General features: G+C 48.4%; 1 long non-coding RNA gene across 9 annotated transcripts in view; it reads left to right on the top strand.

The window, feature by feature from the left end:
• The first annotated feature begins 5,920 nt into the window (after window positions 1–5,920).
• The window catches only part of LOC119158153, a 153,209-nt gene continuing 138,067 nt past the window's right edge, over window positions 5,921–21,062 (top strand). For 8 of the 9 annotated variants that reach the window (XR_005107788.1, XR_005107798.1, XR_005107797.1 and 5 more), the window contains exons 1-2: window positions 6,958–7,147; window positions 8,019–8,075. This is a non-coding gene — a long non-coding RNA (uncharacterized LOC119158153). Of the gene's footprint in view, window positions 6,136–6,957; window positions 7,148–8,018; window positions 8,076–21,062 lie in introns of those variants that run through there. The other variant, XR_005107789.1, reaches the window with a different exon arrangement.

Raw genomic sequence — 21,062 nt, 5'->3', positions numbered from 1 at the left:
GAGTAAAGGGTAAGTCTTCTTTACACCAATAGGCAAGTTATTTTGCGACACAAGCTCTCTAGGTCAGAGGTAGGAAATACCAAAGCAGGAAACAGGATTATCTATTTCTTTTTTTTTTTTTTTTTTTTTTTTTTTTGTCATGGCCTATCCTTACCCCTCTTTCACATACGTCTTTGCCCCAGGCAGTGCCTCAGCTTTTTAAAGGATCACCACGTAGCCCTTTAGGAAAAAAAAGAAAAAAAAAAAAAGGAAAATCTACTTTCTAACCCCAATGACAGGTTGGAAATGGGGTGCTAAAGTACTTCACACTTAGGTAAATATGTTTCCATTGTTCTATTAAATCATAGTTTACTTTTTAGAATTGCAAACACTTTAACTGGGCACAGAAAGCAACTAGGAGCAGACCCTCCCTTTCCATTGTGCAGAAATGGAACTATGCGGGTTTGTAACTGCGATTGTTTTGTGGACCAGCTGATGTTCATGGACCATCAGTGGTGCAGATCACAGCTGAGCAGCTCTCAAGCCCACACACTGCAGATGACGTGCTGTCCAGGAGGCCGTCTGGCTCATGAAATGTAAACTATGAAAACCTGGACCTGAGACGGGCTCTCTTCCCTGCCTGCTTTCAGCTCCTGCATGAGATACGAAGATACATCAGAGCATGTCTGACTTCAGGGCAGGCTGGAAAATCACCACGCAGTGACGATGGGCTGTATCCTGGGGGGCTTTGGCTCCACATGCTGTAGGTAGGGAGGAGATAGAGAGGGAGCCAGGGGCTCCCAAACGGAGCCTGGGTTTGGTGAAGGCTGTTGGCTGGAGTTTGCTGCTTTCCCCAAGCATCAATTTGCTTTGCAGGCTATGAAGGCAGTTTAAAAATGGACCATTTTACCCAGCAGATGCGCAGATCCAGCTTTGCTAACAACCATGCTGGTGGGGCTTCTACTTTCATAGCTCAGCTCCTACAAAGCAATCAATCAAATCTGTCTCATTTCCATCTGTAGGTCACTTCACCTCCAGAAACGATGCCTGGGGAAAGCAGGATGCAAGGAGCATCCCTTGGAGCATCCCTTGGAGCATGCACAGACACACATGCTGCCCTTTCCCAGCCGCAGCTATGGGGGGGGGAGTCACATCTCTTTGTTATGCCCTTTCTGCTGCTGAGCTGCTCCCGTGCCTGTTCCCCAGCAGTGACAGACTGAATCTGGCTTGTTTAGCTGGAAACGAGTGGTGTGCGTCTGCGGCAGGCTGGGAGCTGGCACAGTCCCGGGGCAGGGAGGCAGGCTGGGGCACGCAGGGTACTGGGGCAAACACCTGCAGAGACGCGTACTGCCACGCGTGAGGTGGGCCGTGCTGATCCGTGCACCGTGCAGCTCTGCGTCTGCCTCCACACATGGCTCTGCTCATCTCAGTTCCAACGCTTCTCCTGGTTTTAGTGTCGTTTCTTTCCCTCAGTCTCTCACCAGAAATAGTGAGCGCAGGAAAAGACCTTGAGATCAAAGATGGACAGTTTTCATTCCCTGAAAACAAATTCCCTGGGTTTTGGGTGTTTTGGTTTTGGTTTTTGTGTTTTTGTTTTTTTTTTTTTAATTTGGGGTTTTTTTGGGGTTTTTTTGTGACCTTCTGTTAGCCAGGTGCTTGCAAACAGGAGGTAAAGCATTGCTGGAGTTGGATGGGCATTGGCCAATGTGAGAAAGGACCCAGGGACTTGCAGACACAAGCTGACTCTCTCCTCCTGCCCTGCTGGTTGCCTTCCATACCTGCACAGCTTTGGCCAGGCAACGGGCGAAGCCTGGGCATTGTGTGCAAAGGCCATTCCTCCTCTGAGCTGCAGGTATTGCTTCAAAATGCCTTTTTCTTGACTTTCATGGGCATTTCAGCAGCATCCAGCACTGCAGAGCCCATTAGCTCTGCTTCTTGGCTGAACAGCCTTCGCTTCTGCTGGGGCACTCAGCTGGCTCTTCCCAGAGTCCAGATAAAACTTTAAATGAAAGAAAAACAGCTGGGAAGTGCAGGGTTGTGTGACATGCTGGCCCAGCTTGCAGGAGCTCGGCTGCACAGGGATGGCCTGATTTTGCTTCCTCTTGATCCTGGCGTGCAATGATGCAAAGCCCTTTTGAATTAAATTATTAAGCTGGTGATAAGAACATCGTGCTCAATTTGTTGCCGTTCCGCTAAAATGTCACATACATGATTTATATGGAGGAAGGGATAAAAAGAGGGGTACAATTATGAGGTTGACCCTACATAAATTAAGGAGAAGCCCCACCCCTCACAGAGCCAGGTTGTTTTTGCTGGGGTGGATTGGGTTACAGGAGCACCACCGCAGTGCAGCAGTGCAGAGGGAACAGGGAGCGGGGGGCTGGGTATAAAGGGGCAGGCTGGGTGTGTGGGGTGGCAGTGGGGGCTGAGGGACCGGGCTGGGGAGGGAAAAAATACAAATTGTGAGTCTGTACAATTGCCAACCAGCAGCAGTGGCTCTCGGGAACAAGTACTAAAGGAAAACAGCCCCTGTGGTGCACTGCCTGTACTGCTGCTGGGCTTTTTATTTGCCAAAATGCCACCTCCAAAATATGTGCACTGCAATGTTTCAGCAGAGGGAGGGAAAAGCCGTTTCTTCCTCCTCTCCTTGCTGTTACAAGCAAAAAAACCTGCTACCTGATGTAGGCTCTTTGTTGAAAGCTGGAATAAACACAGCCTCACATCTGTCTTCGGTGGCCTTTTCTCCCTAGGATGCTTGGTGCCAAGGAAGGAGGTGCCGAGGAGGTGACAGGAGCAGCTGAGGACCTGGAGAGCCAAGCCGAAGGCTGTGGGGATGGACTCGGGTGGTGCAGCAGAGCCTAGTCCCTGCCAGGAGGCTGTGGAGGTGGGCACGGGGGCACTGGGTGCTAGGGGCTACAGCAGAGACACGGAAGCACGAGACATGTCCACGGCTAGCTAGCGTTTCAGAGAAGGGTCAGCTCTTTCCCCTGCCATGCCTGTCGTGTGCTTTCTTTTGGTTTCTTCTCCGTAAGTCACACTCATTGTCTCTGCAGGGCTGATGGGGGTCTTGCTCTGGCTCTCGAAGGTGAGTTTGATAATGACATTATGTGCAGCCAGAAAAGAGCCACGTTTCCCCACGGGTAGCCCCAGGAACATGCATTGAAATTGTGACCTGTTGGGCCTTCAGCTACTGTGTGTTGGACCCCACACAGCCCTGTGAATGCCTCTTTATCTTAGTTCGCCATGCTCCCTGCTTGTCTAGGCTGGGGGCCTTGCATCATTCTTACAACACTTCTCAGCCTGACCTGTAATGCCCTCGATTGTACAAACAGTCACATGAGTGAATGTTATTCATGTCTCATACAGAGCTCGTACTATGTCTTGGGCAGTGTATTACAAACTTTTCAAAAGAAAAGCAACTGAATAAAACCCAGTCAGCTTTGCTCAAGGACCAGCATCCTCGCTTCTTGTGCTGCAGCCAAGGAGGCTCCAATGGGGCTGTAATTCGCTGCTCACAATGGCTCTCTGTGGCAGACAGGGGACGGGGAAAGCTTCTCTTCACACGGCAGTGGCTGCCGCGCTACGGCCGCAGCAAGCCGGTCACGGGCAAGTGCATCGCGGGGAATGGCAGCGGCTGGGGGCTGTTGAGGGTGGTGGATGTGGCAGCGGGTCTCATCGCTCGTCCCCAGTCTCCCAGGCGTGAGCTGGGAGCTCTTCAGGTCAGGTCTGCAGAGCCTCTCAGGTATTGCAACCAAATGTCAGGTACTGGGGAGCCTAAACTCCCGAGTGACCCATCCCAACAGTACAGCCCAGCCAAAGGACCCCCCAAGCCCCCAGAGACAGAGAACCCCAAGCACAGGCATCAGATGCATTAAAACCTTAATTGTCATTGAAACTACGCTTCCCAAATTTGCAAGGACGGGTTTATGTCTTTTAATATTGAGTAAATTAAGCTTGATGCTAAGACATACTGGCTTGGTGATAAATGGTGTGTGGAGAGATGTTTTATGGGGCCATCACGGGGCACTTTATCCGCTGCCACTCACAAGCTACCAATTCGTTCCTTATTTATTTTCAGAATTAATTTTTATTGATTCCTTCCCCTTCCATTCCCCCAGCCACACAAAATGAGGGGAGGACAAACAGAAGCGGGTGCAGGAGGACGGGACATTGGCTGGCTCAAGGGACTGCAGCGGGATGCGATGTGCCGTGCTGGGTCCCTGGCTGCACTGGGTCTGGAGGGGGTGTTGGGCATCATCCCCCCGTCTCCCTGCTGACCTGCGCGGTGCGGGACTGGGGCTGAGGTCTCAGGGATGGGGGTGCTCAAGCCACCATGAAGCGGGTCAGTGCTGTGGGGGTTTGGGGCTGGGCTGGGCAGGGAGTCAGTGCTGTGGGACCGTGCAGCCTCTGGGAGCTTCGGGGACACACATGTGGGGACCCCAGAGTGGGGACCCCAGTGCCACAGGGATGGCGGGAAGGCTGCAGTGGAGAGCAGCTGGGGTACCTGCGAGGCAGTGGGGCTGTCTGTAAGGTGCCTCTCCATGCTGGGACATGGGGGCTGCACAGGGCTGTCCCAGGGGGCTTCTGCCCTCGGACAGCCCTGCCCGTGGCAGTGTCTCCTGACCTGGCCCAGAAATCCCGCAACGGCAGTCACTGTCTTGTGTGAAGGTGACCACAGCCCCTATGGACAAGGAAGAGGACTGGGTGGGTGGGTGCCTGTGACCACCTCCTCCAGTGCAGTGCCACCAGCTCTGCAAAACTGATGGGAGGGCACAGGAAGAATAGCTGCAATTAACCTCTGATGCCCTGACTAATCAGCTGGCACAGCATCCAAATGGCTCCTTTGAGCCTTGTGAGCAAAAGTAGGGAGGAAAGTGGCCACTTGAGAGCCCTGAGTGCCCCCTTCTCTCCCGTCCCCATGGGCACGAGCCTGCATTAGAGGGCCTGAGTGCTTTTATTTTGCTTAAACCACTTTGAAGTGGAAACCAAATTGCATGTCTCCCTCTTCCCCCCCACCCCCCCTCCTCCAGTTCCCCTGAGCCCTCCTGGTTTTTAATTAGTTCCATCTGATGTTCAGAGGCTTCCAAGAAATAAATGTGCTTTTAAACAAGTTGAAAAAACCGGTGGTGGCAGAGCACGGGGAGCTGTCTCACCGGCTGACGAGGGACATGCAGTGAGCACAGTGCTGCCTGCAGCCAGGCTCCATTTCCCGCTTTGGCCATGGGGACAGCCCTGCTGTGCACGTTTTCCATGCCCATCAGCTGGCATTTGCAGCCAGGTAGCTTTGAGGAGTGTGCTGAGGTAACGGATCATGGAGAAAGGTGCATTATCCTGCCTGCTGTACAGGCGTCAGTGTTCTTCCTTCTGCTCCTGCGCCCGCTCACGCTTTGCTCCACGCTTTCTGTCTGTGGTTCAGCTTCTCAGCCCAAGTTGGAAGAAGCAATAACAAAAGAAACAGTAGCTTACAGGCATCTCATCTCACTGCTTACGGGCACTTCACCTTGCTGGATACAAACCTTTGCTGAGGAAGACTGCATCATCCCTGTCGGAGAGTGGAATAACTTTATTTTAAAGTCCTAACTCTGTGCAGACACTGGGAAAGCAGAAGAGGCCACAGCCTCACAAAAATGTGCTAGCCAGAGTCCTTTGGGACAGCAGGCATGAAACCCCCTTCAGGGCTTGTACTGCACATCTTCCCTCCTCTTCTCCCTGTCCTCCCTTCATTCCTATGCCACATACAGCACTCAGGACAGGCTGCCAGAGGAGGGTTTTATTCCCACGTAGATTAACTTTTACCTTGGTTCCCCTTGTTGTCTTGATAAGCAATACCAATAATCTTAGCAGTGTTTGCTCTTTTGATTTGGGGAACAGTGAGCTGGAGCATATCCCTCTTATCATGTCATAATTAATCTGCTGTTTTCTGTTCTGGTTGTCAGGTATTAAGCTGCAGTGTGGCTGTGGCTGTGCATTAGGGAAACAAGCTGATTGCAGGTGCATCTCCCAGTCCTGCCAGTGCCCCCGTAACATCCTGGGTGCTCTTACTGCAGCCTGGGCTCGTCTCACAGGGAGGCAACAACAGCTTTCTTCAGACAGCCCATCCTATAAGCATCTGATTCAGGCACCTCAAAAGCACTTAAAAGAGCCAGACATCGAAGGGTAAGTCTTTTTCTACCAACATGAAACGTCTGCATTTCCCGTCCCCCTCTTCTGTAGATACACTCCCCAGCCTCCCATCTACAAGGGGCCCCAATGGTGTGCACGGCTCCCACCGCTCTGCAGCGGGGTGGTGGTCTCCTGGGGAGGCTATCACCTGCCTCGGTAAGGGTGGGTTTAGGTACCAGTTTAGTGCTGTTTTGTCCCCTTGTCACACATCCTGGGTCTGTCCATCTCGTGTTCAGGGTCACTGTGACTTTCTGGCTGTGTTGCACCCAACAGGTCCTGCTTGTCCTAGCCCCAGGCTGTGGGGTGTCACACACTGACTGACTGACAGTACTCCAGGAGTTACTCTGGTTGCTCCCTATGTGTATCATGCTAAAAACATCATGTGCCTGCCCACGCCCCAGATTTGTTCTTGGGTCCCCATTTTGCAATTGCCTATATTTTTGTAGATGTTGTTAGGAACATTAGGCTGGGAGCGGTCGTCAGACATTCATTCATTAGAATCCTCTCTCTCCCACTTTTAGGCAGATCACATATAACCACAGCCAGCCTCAGCTTTGGGGAGAATCCAGCTTACCCCCTCAAGCTGCAGCACGCAGCACCTCTGAAATCTGGGCTACACCAGCCAGCATCCTGCCCCACGGAGTGCAACGAGGCAGGATCTGCCTTTACTTGCCCCTTGGGAGCATCCCTACCTGAGCTGGCAGGGCTGCGGACCAGCCAGGAAGAGGTTAAAGTGCTGCTCGACCAGCGCGGGGCTCCCTTTAAAGGGGCGGGGGCAGCTCTTCGCCCCCTCCCAGGAGGACGGGGGAGCTCCGGAGCTTCCTGGGGGCTGCGCAGGGCTGGGGTGGCGGGGGGACCCTGCCCGCAGCCTTCGCCACGCTGGGGCTCCCAGGGTGCTGGTGAGAGCTGCGAGGGGCTGCCCCCTCCTCGCCCTGCCGGGGGTCAGCTCTGCCGACAGCCCGGTTTTCCTGGTGGTTTTTTCCTGTCCTGGGGAGGCTGGTTGCAAGTAAATACAGAGACTGTGTCTGCTGGGGGTAAATGCACGGTGTAAGCTGTGTGCAAATGCGTGTTTTCCTTCCAGGGAAGCTGAGGATGCAGGCAGCCAGGTCTGGGCATGGGTCTGGATGGGAGTAACTCTCAGTTTTGATGGGTTTTGTGTCTAGCTGGCTGCTGCACAAACCGAACAGTGGGTGAAAAGGGGTGTATTTCCTGTGGAGCCCACGCGGCTACTGTGGTTAGGCTAGCAGCAAATTTACTCTTTCATGACGTGCTGCCTGCCTCCCAGCTTTATACCTGTATGCATTTTGTTTCTTTTTTTTTTGTTGTTGTTGAAAATATCTCTTGTCAGTTCAGTTCGTTTGTCTGGGTAGAAGAGTTTGCATCTTGTTAACAAAAGCTTGCCAAGTGCAAAAACCCTCAAGTGCCAGAAGGCTGGTGGATCCCCACTTGATTACAGCCCATCTCCTCAAGTGATTTTCTCCTCCAGAGAACTCTTCTGCTATCAAGTATGATTATGTGGTGTCACATTAGGGAGAGCTTTGCAGCTGTGGTTCCAGCTGCTCTTTCCTGGACAGTGTCCTCTCTGTGAATGATTAAAAAAATATATGAAGCAACGAGCAAATCTGATCACTTGGTCTGTGTTGTATCCGCAGACAACAGACTGGGAGGAGGAGAGGAGGTTATAAGGGAGGTATTTTAGAGCATGTTTCAATGCTCTAAAATCTATGATCTATAGAAAAGATGAAAATGAGTTATATTTGTACACTGTTGCAAAATGTTGTGTACCAGTTTATTATATTAAAAAAAAACAAACCAACAACACCATACCCTTGGAAAGCTACAGCTTTTACAACCAGACATTTTCGTTTTGCTTTCAGATCTGGTTCAAGACCTGGAATTTGTTCTCTGGAGCCCTGGATGGTCTGGGAGTCAAGGTAGGCTTGTGAAAGAGGTGGGGGGCAGTGTAGCTTTTCTCTGAAAGCGTGCTGGTACTGACACCTTCCAAATTCTGGCTCGGTGCAATCATGGTTAATTAAAGGCAGCCTGTACTCATATTGAAAATGCAGTCACCTGATGTGAAACTGGGAAACAACTAGATGATGACTCTGCTTGTTTCTGTTTTGCACTTCATTAGCCCTTCCTCCACACTCCTTGAAGCTTGATCTTAAGAAAGAGCGGTGTTTCTTGCCATTTGGTCTTTGATTTTTTTTGGACTTGGAAGTCAACAGCATAGTCTGGGTGATACCTAGTCATGTGGTTTTGCGTGTCTTTGGGCTGTCACAGGATGCAGGTTATCACCCCTTGGCTGTCTTGACTTTTGGCATGTGGCTGAAGGGGAAAGGTGATGCCCGAGTACAAGATGGTGTGTTGCTGTGCCAGTTGAATGAGAGGAAGAACTTGCAGGAGCAACCAGTGGAAAACAGCATTTACAATCCATCAGTTTGCTTGCTCCTCAGGTAGCTATGCTTGGGTGTTTCAGGGCCCCCAAAAGGCTTCCTGCAGTTATGTGTGTCCCAGTTCCCACAGGTGATGGGTGCTGCAACACTCAGACCACCAAATGAGGGCCAAACATTTAAAGTCTCCTCCCCTTTGCAGCAGCCGTTCAACCAGGATGGACAGACTGTGATATGACATTGATGTAATTCTCCTTTTAAACATATATATTTATATATCTGTGTCTATTAATCTGTCTTAAAATAAGACGTTGGAAATTCTGGAAAGGTGGCATAATTTTTGGAATTGCTTAGGACAGGTTAAGTCTGTCAGAATCTGTCATGCCAGTGCTTCTGAACAGCTGTCAGGTGTTAGAAGGTGCAAGAGAATATGAAGGCACCGCAGTGCTTAGCTGAAGGCTACCGACTTAAAATTCATCCTGTGCCAGTGAGGTGTGCTGGATAACTACTGTTGGTGAAGTAAGTGTGAGGAGAGCTGAGATGCTGAGAGCTTTGAAGTGTTGCTTCCTCTGCAGAAGACTGGAGGAGTGCGTTGTGTCTTCAGAGGCCATGTGTGTTTTTTGTGATGTGTGGCTGGTCCTGGAGACCTTCAGGCTCCATCTCAGTTGCTCATCACTTTCTGTGTTCTGCCTGTGCCACATACCTTCCTCCTCTTCTCACGATGCTGTGGTTAGTGCTTCTGCCCCCAGCAGTGCACCAGGCACTAAGATATTTTAATGGTGTTCTTGTCACGGGGTTTTAGTTTAATAGTTTGGACATTGCTTTTGTGTGGGCTCAATCCTGCTAAATGCACAGCATCCAAGGAGATAGAGTGCCCTTGTTCCTCATCAGCTTCTGCAGGTCTTGGTGTCTCACCAGGGTCAAGCCCAACATGATTTGCACCCGCTATTGAAAATGAAATGTTTGTGATGCTCTGCAGCTCTCAGCACTTCTGCATGTACTGTGGTCTGGTCAACCCCAGATGCTGACGGAGTGTGTTGATTCCAGACGTGGTCTCCCTGGACTTCTCCCTGACCTGCTGGTCCTGCTCCTGTGTCTCTCCCTACCCTCCTGGCCCTTTAAGTGCTCTCAAGACTGGTTTTTTTTCCATCTTTGTTTCTCCTTTTCTTTGTCACCTCCCACCCTACAGATTCTCTTTTCCTTCTCTTCATGCGGAACAGCCTTGGTACAATATATCCTCCCAATTAGCTTGAAGCTATCTGAAGAAGTCATTTGACCAGAGATGAGACATTTTTGGTAAAAGATGACTCGATGGAATTGTACTGTTTCGGGTATCAGTTCTTGAACAGAAAGTTATCTACGCCTTTGCAGTTTAGTCAATGTTTTATTTGAGCTTTGATTTTTAGCTGCTTCGATTATAGTGCAAATCTTGGCAAGATAATGCCGAGTTGTCAGTGTAGAACGAAGCCAAACTTGAAAATCTGTTTCACTGAGGATGGAATTTGTTTCTGTGGCATTTGTAGGATCTATCCAAGCTTTTGCCTAATTTCATTTTCTGGGTACAGTGAGATGCCCTAGACAGCAAATACTGGCTGTTACTGAAATATGCAAAATCACAACATTATTATAATTACTTCAACTTAGGCAAGACATTGATCTTAAAATCTACTCATATTCACAAGAAGAATTCTCTGAACACTACGGCCAATTCTCTGCATGTTTGCAGTCATATTTTCTTTTCTTAAAAAGCACTTGCTCCTTAGAAAAGGTATACTATCTTCATTGGTTAGGGAAGCTGGAATTGCGTCTTTGGAAAATATTCTCTAATAGATTTTTGCAGCATGCTGGTTTTACTTTCAGATTCCTTCCAGTTGCAATAATATTTTAACAGTTGTTTCTGCCAACTGTGGGCAAATATTTGTAGATCTGTACGCTCTCTGTAATGGATGTTGTCTGTAATCCTAAACAAAGTTCTTAAGACTTTGGGTTTTCATGGAAGTTTCTTTTTATTGTATCTTATAGCTATAATGTAGGAGAAAACCCCTGTGAATACATACTTAGAAAATTGATGCTCTACCCTTTAATAAATAAATATGTGATGCTGTGATAGAGCATCCTGTGCAGTTAAGCAACAGCGGAACAGTACTGTGCTGAGTTCCCCAAGTATAGCCTTGTACAGGACAGCACTTAAGTATGTGCTTAACTTCAAATATATGAGTAGTTGCACTGGATTCAATGCATCTACTACAGGTTTGAAGTAAAGCACTTGCTTAACTGCTTTGCATGGTTGGAACATATAAAATTTCTATAAATCAGAGATGACTGCATTCCACCTTTCAGTCCTGCAGAAATCTGGTTTAGGTCCTGTAACGTTTTGCTGCATCATATGACCCAGTAAGCTGTCCTGGAGGCAGCTTTGCAGAGAGTGTCTCATAATCATCTTCAGCAGAGCATGGGGAAACTGAAGATTTAAATTAGTCGTCTATTATGCCGCTTCTGCATGCGGTCTTACGTGAGCCCTCAGTGAGGACTGGCTGTTAGGAAAGAAAGGAGCTTGTCTGCAAAGCCTTTCACTGGGAAAAAGTGTGTTCTCCTGACTCACAGCAACATTGCGTTACACATGGTTTTAAAAGTGTTTATAAAACCATCTTTTGCATATTCCTGCACGTTGCACTGGGAGACGTGAAATCCTTTTCCTTTTCCTTCCAAGAAAAGAAGCGGTGTAGGGGGAGCGGGAGGTAACTGGTTAGCTTTGCAGCTCAGCTGGTAGGCTGTCTGGAAGGGAGCCAAGGGGCCTGGGTTCAGTCCTCTGATAAGTCATCAATTTCTTTCTCACCAAAAACATCTGGTTTTGGATGCTGAGTTATGAGCTAATATTAAATACAAAAGTTTATAGCATCACATATATAATATTGTTGATTAGAAGCATCAAGTAAAGTAATTGACCAGAGGGGACTTGGTGTGAGCAGCTGGTAGAGCATCTGGAGGGGAGCCAAGGGGCCTGGGTTTAATTCTCAGGTCATCTATTTCTTTCTCACCAGAAACATCTGGATTTGGATGCTGCAAAGCTACAGACTATTGTCTCATGCAAATGTTTCTGGTATCACACTTTTTCATGGTAATATGATTCCAGGAACATTTCCATTAAGTGTTTACACCCAGAGAATTCTGTAAGAGTGACAAGCAAAAGGTACGTTCCTGGACCCTGCTGAAATAAAAAAGTTAATTTCTGTGGAGTTGCAAGTTTTAACCAGAACGTGTAGGGATGCTCTTTTGAGTAGCCTGAAGCACAGATTTAAGTTGGGCCCTGCAAACCTGGTGCTGCCCTGACCCAGCCAGCGGCCTTGACACGGTTTGCTGGTGTCACCAGTGCCTGCGGCTGCCAGGGTGCTGGGCCAGTGTCCCAGCCCGGTGGGGCTGGGGGCTGCCCGGGTCCTGAGTGCTGGGCACTAGGTGTCAGAAGAGGCTGGTGGTTGTGGAGGCTGGTGGCTCCCAGCGGTCACTACCCCCCGGGGCTGCAGCACCAGTGCTTCCCACAGCCTGCAGCAGAGTGGGGAGTGGGCTCAGCGCTCTGTTCGCAGGAGATGCGTTTCTCTACTCTCTGAAAACACTTTGGTAGAGGCTGCAATGTTGGGTGAGCAAAGAGCGAGCTCAGGTTTAGAGCTGGCTATTGCTGCTTTCTGTTCTTAGCATCCTTCCCCCAGTGACTGCTCCATCACAGCGGGAGGGTGGGGGTTCCTGGTCACTCTGGGGGAACAGAGGGTAAATCCCCTGGAGGGAGAGGGGGCCAGTTCCTAAAAACTGTCTGTTACCCATCCTGCAGGGTCCTGGCTGGATTTCCCAGGGAGTGGTTGCTGTTGGCAAGCGGGGGGTTGGATCTCACCTGTGGCAAGCTTGATCCCCTCTGTGAGCCACGGTGAAGTGACACCGATCAGCGGCGCCGCAGATCAGGCCTCTGTGAATTAAATCAAGGAGTTTATTAATAAACTTAGCAATGAGCGTGATTTGCAGGTGATCAGCCAGGATGGAGGTATGGCACACAGCTTGGGAAAAACTTTGGGTTTACACTATTCTGCCATCTGCCAGCCTCTGCGGTTACTTTTTGGTGGCCCTTTGCCAAGGTCTCTCCTGAGCCCGTGGAGGGATGGCTCCCGGCTCATCCGCTCGCTGGAGGAGCCCGTGGGTGAGAACCTCCGGCTCACTCACATACTGGGCTCTGATTGTCCCTCATTTAGCTACCCTTGTTCAGCCACCGAGCAGTGCTAATGTGAGAAGACACCGAGGAGTGAGCCATGCTCCAGTCCTTTGGCATTTTTTCCTTTTATTTATTGGGAAGAGGTACAGCCATCTCTCCTTAATTATTCTGCCAGAATTCTCACGAGGGTCTTGGTTTTGGTTAAAGAAATAGGTGGCCAAATGGCAATAAAATATTAGTCTACCTGAGTTTACCAGCTGAAATGGTTTAGAATATCGTTACTAGGTTAATTCCACTGTTCCTGCCTCTTCCTCTGAATAAAAATACCATTTAAAAAAAAAAAGAGTCAGAATGGGACATTTCCAGAGGAATATTACATTTCCTAAGTATGGATTTTAACAGCCAATCTCAACCAAACAATGCATTATATGGTGCCAGAAATAATAAATCAGTGCAGCCCTCAGGACTGAAATGGAGAATTCCCTCTCCCCTTGTAGCTCCTTGGAACTTTAATCTGAAATATGCCACGAATCAAAGGATAACTTATTGGTACACAGGAATTCCCATGCTTGGTCAAATCTGATTTCCACAGAGTCTAGCACTCTGCTGCTAGCGGTGGCCAGAACCAGATGCTGTAGAGAAAAAGACCAAGAAGAGTTGTTAGTGGAGGAATGTTTGCAGTAACGTGTCTGTAGAGAACACTTAATTTTGCTTCATTTAGGAAGGACTTCAATACACCTGATCTTAGCCATGTAGGAACTGCTGCCTGGTCCTGCAGGCTTCCTTCTCTGGTGGAGAGAGACACAGGAGCCCCCAGAAGGCAATTCAGCCTGTTCTGAGATAGATTAAGGCTTGTTATTGATTTGATTAGAAAAAAGCCTTAACGTCATTGAAAGATAAATGCCTGAGCTAAGGCATGAGGAATCTTAGTGACTTTTTTTCTGCCCATGAGGGTGGATGTTTCTGTCATAGCATCCTGCAAAGGTCTCTATCTACGGAGGGATGTAGTTGTCTCCAGATGATTTCATCTAACTGTGAGGGCTTGGAGCTCAGGAGGGGAAGTGGTCCAGTGGCTGTTGCCCTCTTTCTTACACAACAACTGTCTTCTACAATTTCAGGCAAATCTGATAGCTTCGAGGCAGTTGGGAACTTGCCTCCTGTTTATTACAAGGTTATGAAAATGTTTGCAAACAAGACAATTCTTTCTGATCATGGTTTTGCAGGATGGGAAATGCTCCTCTTGCATCTGGCCCCTCTGCCCTGCTCAGAGGGCTTCTCCCCAGTATAATTTAGGATTAATCCCAGATCCAAACCTGGCTGTGCTTCTGGGGTTGTGCCACAGGGATAGTTGGTGAATTTGGTTCAGAGCTGCTTTTGTAGATGTCACACCTCAGTTCCTCCAAAAGGCCCATGTTTGTATAATGGGAAAATTCAAATAGGATATGGGATTCACCTTTGCTGTGCATCATTCTGTGTACTGCTTTTGTTTCATAACTGAAGGAATTTGAGATGAAAGAATCATGATTTTTGTGCTCCCTCTCTGTGTGATGATCTCACCAGAACTAAGATCAGTCATGCTCTTAGCTGGGAGCTGTTTCAGAATCCACCTGTTCCCTTTCTGCTCTGGCTGAAATGGTGTGGACAGGGTATAGTGCTGCTTTCATTTGTAGTTCACAGCATTTGCCTTTAGTTTGTAGTTTGCTGATTTTGACCACTGGGAAGTGATTTTTTTTTTTTTTTTCCCCAGAGCTGCCTACAATGACTGGAGATTTTCTGATATCTAATTTGCTCAGGACTCGTTTACTTCCTCTGTTTTTCACCGCACTGTATTTGTCAGGGTGAAATTTATTCTTTATGAAAGAGGGAGGTTGTTTTCTCCTGACTCACCTTCCTATGTAATTACCCAGCTCTGATGTGCCCGAGGCTATGTGAGATCTCAATATTATTGTTATTAATAGCGCTCCCCCATCCCAAGCATGTCCATCTGCAGCAACTTCTCAGCGGATGCAAGCAAGGCCAACCACAGAGTCAACAGGAGGACTCTATTATACATGGGCTTAAGCGTTTGCAGGCACTGAAGCTTAGATTTTCACAAGCAATTAGTGATGTTGCACGCCTCAGCTTTGATGCCTCATTCAACACGTTTTAGCCGGGGCTGTTTATGGCGAAGCGCGGAGCTCTCGCCCTTGGAGCTGGGCCCCTTTCAGGTGTCTGGCTGGGCAGGCAGAACCGGAGGAATGTGCTGGTCCGTCAGCTCCTGGATTAAAGCTCTGGCAGGGAGCTTGTCAAATAGCATGTGTCTGGAAATGCCTTGGATGGGTGGAATGCTAAATAATTATACGCGCTCTTCCTCCTCCCTTTTCTTACAGTACGCATCCTTAGTTCTGTATCTGTGTTAGTGCAGACCCTGTACATTCGCACCTGTTTTCATGGGACATAGCTGTCATTTAGCATACATCGTGCTGTGCTAACCTACTTCTGTCCCTCTCCAGACAAATATGTCTGTAGATATTTATCGCTATTTGGGAAAAGAAATACTTATTTTAAAAGCACTGGTGGAAATAAAGTACTGAGTTTATTCTTTTCAGTTACAGGATAAAAGTACCACCTAATCTATCCTTACAAAATTCTGCTTGCTTGTTGGCCTGGAGACAATAACTGCTTGGACAAATGAATAAAATACCTTTTCTTTTAGTGTATATCCTGCAGGTACGTCTTAATAGAGGAATTTCCATGATAGCGTTGCCAGGCTTGCTAAGCTCATGTTCAAGGCTGGATGCTTGAATGGTTTTGAGGTAGGCACATCCTTGTTCAGTTAGTAGGAGTTTTATACTACTTTAATTCTTTTAAGTGAAGAAATCTTATGTTAAGCTTGGAATTGGAGAAGGATTAAATGGCTTTTGAAGGGGGGAGTGCTGGCTGTCTGCTGGGAAAGGCGGCATAAAAGTGAGACCTGGGCTTGGGTTGTCTTTTGATCGAGAGCCAGTTTCAGGTGCTGGTGAATAGGATTTGAAAATGGGACTTGTACAGCTGATTGACCGTCTGTGTTGCTTAAGCTAAAATAATAAAGCCCAGGATCATGCAAATATTTCAACGGGAGCTGGGAACCTGAGCTGGATCTGGGCCCAGCTGTGGTGAGGAGCTGGGACTCTTGTGGCCCAAACGGATGGAGCCTGTCAGGGGGTTGTGTTAGAAATATAATGAGCTGTTTGATTCGGGATTAACTTGGGCTGGTAGTTAACATGTGGGGCACTTTGGCAATGGTCAACCCTGTTCCTTTTCTTCAGCCCTTCTCCTTAGAGCAGATTTCAACAAAAAGCGAGTTCTTGGTATGAGGTGAACTCCTGGAAGCCTGACGAGCCTGGGGTTCAGATGCAGCTTGCCCATCAGCGCCCAACAAACGCCTTACGAAGTGCTGCTGAGCTGTGGGGAGTGCTGCTGTCCTGAACTCCTGCAAACAGTCGGCAGATTCACTGGGGAAATTAAATGAGTGTAATTTTGGGGCAAGATAGTGAATGCGGCTGCTAAACGAGCACAGAAAAATAAACCACAACCAACAAGGGCTGTTTGCTGGAGCAGCTGGGGAGGGGCATAAATGACAACTGAAGGATATGATGACTTGCAAATTGGTTCCTGTGCTGGCTTAAAAACTTGTCGTTGCTTTAGAGAAGACTTGGCATTTAGTGGGAGCCTACAGGGATGCCTTTGGGGTGCAGGCTAGCAGGCAGAAAGCTCTGGAGCGCGGGGATTGGAATGGTGTGGGCCAGGGAGATGTAAAAGGACTATAAGTGGGGAAGAGCTAGAGGGGTTGGAAGGCCTGAAGCATGCCGGGGGGAGCAAAGGGGGCTACGAGTATAGTTGGATACGATATTTGGAGCTCTGGCTGTTAGTGCCTGGCGGTGGCTCCAGGCCGTGGCATCTGTTAGAGCCCCAGCTAGCATGTGTATAAATGCAGGTGTGTCCTTCACTGCTGCTTGCTGCGGAAGGACGCCAAATGGTTCCCATTGCATGGACTTCCCGGGAGCCTGGTGGCACTGCTCTGATACCGCAGCAAGCACAGGCTGTCTCCGAGTTTGCATAACCCCAACCTCTGCCTCCGCTCAGTCCTGAACCTCGCCTTCATCTATAATACCCAATTAGTGTTTTGAAGTGCGTGGGGGGAAGAAACCAAACAACCTTTCAGGCTGTTGAAAAATGGCTTTTTACTTGTATTTGTAAGCGGTATTTTTCATCCACTTTCACTTGTGATGACTATTTAAAATAGAAAAAAAAATCAAATTGTATCTGAATCATCTAAACCATCTTGAAATGACTATTCAACTGTAATGTAACCTATAAATCAGGCTTTAATCCTCTTAAATATTTTTGGTATTTTTAATACATACTAGATGAGAACTTCTGGGGGAAAGTGAAATTGTGTGACTTAAAACATACTGATATGAAAACAATTTTGAGGGCAGTTTGGATTTCACTTCTGAATGCTTTTGGTCCCACCCTGTTTTCTTGGAAGGAAAAGTCAACGTTTGAGCTAGGGCTCCCAAGCTTGGTCCTGTTTCTGCAACTGAAGCTTCAGTCGCAATGTCTTATTCCCCTAGGTGGCTTTACAACCCCCCAAGTTTCTGTGGGTTTTGGTGGGGTTCCCCCTGGCTTTGGTCAGTGGCTGGGAGAGGAGCGATGTCTCTGCAGACCGTGGGGTGTTCCCTGAAAAGGCAGAAACAACCTCCGAGCCGATGTGATACGGCTCCTTCCACTCACGCCATATGCGAGCGTGTTCCCTTCCCTGCTGGGAATGCCCGCTCGACCATCTGGTTTATGTTTGCTTTGCTCCTGCCGATAAGGAGGAGAACGTCTCGGAAGGTCTGGGGAAGGGTCTTGCGCGAGCCCTGTTCCCCGTGTAAGCGAAGCCTGATCACCACCGCGCCGGGGGCCACGGGGGCTTCCTGCCGACCTTGCATGGCCTCTATTAGCAGAAGCAACGTGGCACCCAAAGCGCGGAGGAGCGCGGTATGTGCTGGCCCAACATCTGTTGATAGTATGGGCTGTGTCATAACAAGGAGTGCTTTAATCACGTAATGAAAGCCACATTCCTGTAATTGTATAATATATGGACACAGCTTTGTAACATCACTTGTCTGAATGTGAGACAAATTGGATGCAGAAGCTTAGCCTCTTTGGCAACAGCTTTTGAGGATTATTATTTTTATTTATAATTTTAGTTGACTCCCTCATTTGAAGCCCTTGTATTTACCTTGATATTGCATTGGGATTAACCCCTTAAAGCTCTGCATGCCGTGACCCTGCCTGGTACCCAGGTGATCGCACAGCTAATGGGCAGGCTGGGCCCTGGTTCAATAGTTTTCACATCTGGGTGGATAATAAAAGTATTCCCAGCTTGAGCAGTTATAAACAGCACAAACCCTTGTTCTTCAGAGCATGGTGGATTGGGATTAGGAGGTAATACAGGCCTTTCTGCACCCATTCCAGAGATAAATACTGATGGCCAGAAAGAACAAAGTGGAGAGCTGGTCCATCTGGGACCTGGTAAGCTGCAGCAGATGGGCAGTGGTCCTGCAGATGACTTGTTCTGCTGGGATCAGGGCCACTGCTGCTCTCTGCTCGCTGGAAGAGCAGAGATAAAACAACCTTGTCCAAAGCAACAGCAGCTCTTCCCCTTGGTACTGTCACAGAGTAAAATGGGATAGAAAAGTCTTCATCTAGCAGCTGATGCTTAGGCTTTGGTGTTCTGATGTTGAATTGCTTTGATGCTCCTTTTTAGGATGAAGGGTTTGATTTCAAACTGATTCTTTCTTTGTCTTCTATGAACTAATTTTTCTTGCTGGCGTCCTCAATCCAAATGGGACAGTACAAACCAGGTCGTGGGAGCCAGGTCTGCTGAGAGATTTTTACAAGCTGCAAGGAACTTGAATTAGAAGAAATAATTCATATTTGAGCAGGGAATTAGAGGAAGGAAGACACTTGATTGCAACAAGAGTCAATTTCCTCTGCTTGCGTTCCTGGCTATTTTTGTTCTCCCCTGATGATTGCAGGTACTGTGTTTCTGGTTTAATTGGGGATTTTCCCACCCTGTGCTAAAGCAGACTGAAAGGAGCGCAGCCTCCCCCCCTCCACCATAATCACCACTGGGCTTTTCCAACGTGGTTTGGCTGATTTCTCCTTGCATTGTCATCCCACTTGAAATGCAACAAAATATTAATTTCTTGAACCGTACTGGCTTCTGTGCATTTGAGCTTCCTATTCCTCAGCTGAAGCCATGACTGCAGATGGGCTCTGTTTTTTGACCTGTTGAATTTGCAGGCTCGAGCAGTTCTTAACTTCACACCAAAGGCAATAGAAGGGCAAAGCTGCACAAAGCTGTGTTTTGCTTGTGCTGATAGTGATCCTTCAGGGCAGACTTTCCTTGGAGAGCTCAGGAATTAAATGCTGTAGGCTCTATTTCACAGACACTAGCTAGAGGCGCAGAGAGGTACTTTGTAGAGGATCATGAGACCAGGGAGTGAGTATTTAGGGTGAGGAGGAGACTTCCCATGTCCTGATTCTCTACTCACTGGGCCACACCGCACAGACAGCAGGTGCTCAGCCTCCTGTGAGCCTGTTGCAGCAGAGGGATGCAAATAATTTTGCTTCTACTTGTGCTCCTGTAACTCTGGTAAATCTGCTGAAGCTGTTAATCTGTTAGATTGAAACAGCCTGAAATGAGGAAAGATCTGTGGATGAACCTTTCAAAAAGTCTAGGACCCCTGTGGGTCTGAGCTGTTTGATAGCATCCTAAACTGGGTTTCAGCAGCCCTGCAGTTTGGAGGACACTGGCTGAATGACCTTGGGAAACTCGTTTCATCTTCCTAGGTTTCCAGAGCTATTGAAGTGAAAGCCCTTTTAAAGAAATATAAATGATCAGCCAGTGTCCGAAAGGAACAGTGTTAGAGACTGGTGCTTCCTCTAGCAAAAAGCCTTCTCAGAGGGGCACCTGAAGAAGAGGGTAGGCTTAGCTGACCTCCTTTGGAGCAGAGTGGTACAGCTGAAAGCAGAAAGATGTTACTTAGACCCCCCCTCATGGTGCAGGTGCATGCATACCTGCATCTGAACACATATCCACATGCTGTATGCATTTATGTCTGTCAGATCATGCAGATGCATGTCCAGACACCTGCATGTGTGTAGCTGCAAAATTGCTGCTTTTATAGTTGGGGTTCTTTCCAGGGAGCAAAGGGTGTTAGATGGGAGAGAAATGCAGAAGCGGTAAGAAGCAGACAGTGTTTGTATGAGAGTCAAGTGGCTTGAATATGAAAATTCAGCCTTCAGGGAAAGCTCTGGAAAGACAAGAAAGAAGCAGGGTTACCACAGGGAATACTGCCACTGCAGGTCCAGAAAGCCTAGACAGAGCACTGATGGTATAGCATCAGCTGAATTGGAATAGATTGCCTTTTGTAATGATGTAAATTAGTGAGGTTGCTCAGTGTCTTCAGCAAGAAGTTACATCCAGTCTCCCTCTGGTCCTTGCGAGAGCCTTGCAGATCATAGAATCGTTTAGGTTAGAAAAGACCTTTAAGATCAAGCCCAACTGTTAACCCAGCCCTGCCAAGCCCACCACTAACCCCGTCCCTCAGCACCACATCTACACGGCTTTTAGATACCCCCAGGGACAGCAACTCAACCATTCCCCTGGGCAGCCTGTTCCAGGGCCTGATGACCCTTTCAGTGAAGACATCTTCTCAATCTAAGCCTCTCCTGGTGCAACTTGAGGCCGTTCCCTCTCATCCTGTCACTTCTTCCTTGGGAGAAGAGACCAACCCCCCCACCTACAGCCCTGTCAGGCAGCTGTAGGGAGCCAGAAGGTCTCTCCAGGCTAAACAGCCCCAGTTCCCTCAGCTGCACCTTGTAGGACTTGGGCTCCAGCCCCTTCCCCAGCCTCATTGCCCACCTCTGGACACGCTCCAGCACCTCAATGTCCCTCTTGCAGCGAGGGGCCCAAACCCAAACCAGGGACCAGCACACAGTCTTGCAGCAATGTGTTGGATTCGAACGGGTCTGTGTACAGCCCCCTGCACAGCACCCAGATCCAGCCGCCAGCTACACGTGCAAAATAAAGGCAACAAACTTGTTAGAGAACAGCCACAGTAATACCAGCAACATGAGTGATAACAGAAATTATTTTGGTCCGTATTGAAGCATAATTTCAAGTTAGACAGCTGATCTGGAATTCATTCACAAAACCACCTCTGATCATTTTGCAGAGCTAAATTGCCCTAATTTTGCAGAGCTAAATTACCCTATTAGGCCAAGAGAGGGCCCCATTGAACTGCAGTTCCTTTGCC

This window comes from Falco rusticolus, chromosome 1, assembly GCF_015220075.1.
Source record: "Falco rusticolus isolate bFalRus1 chromosome 1, bFalRus1.pri, whole genome shotgun sequence".
NCBI lineage: Eukaryota > Metazoa > Chordata > Aves > Falconiformes > Falconidae > Falco > Falco rusticolus.
The sequence above is the reverse complement of the archived record's forward strand: the minus strand, read 5'-3'. Positions and strand labels throughout refer to the sequence as shown.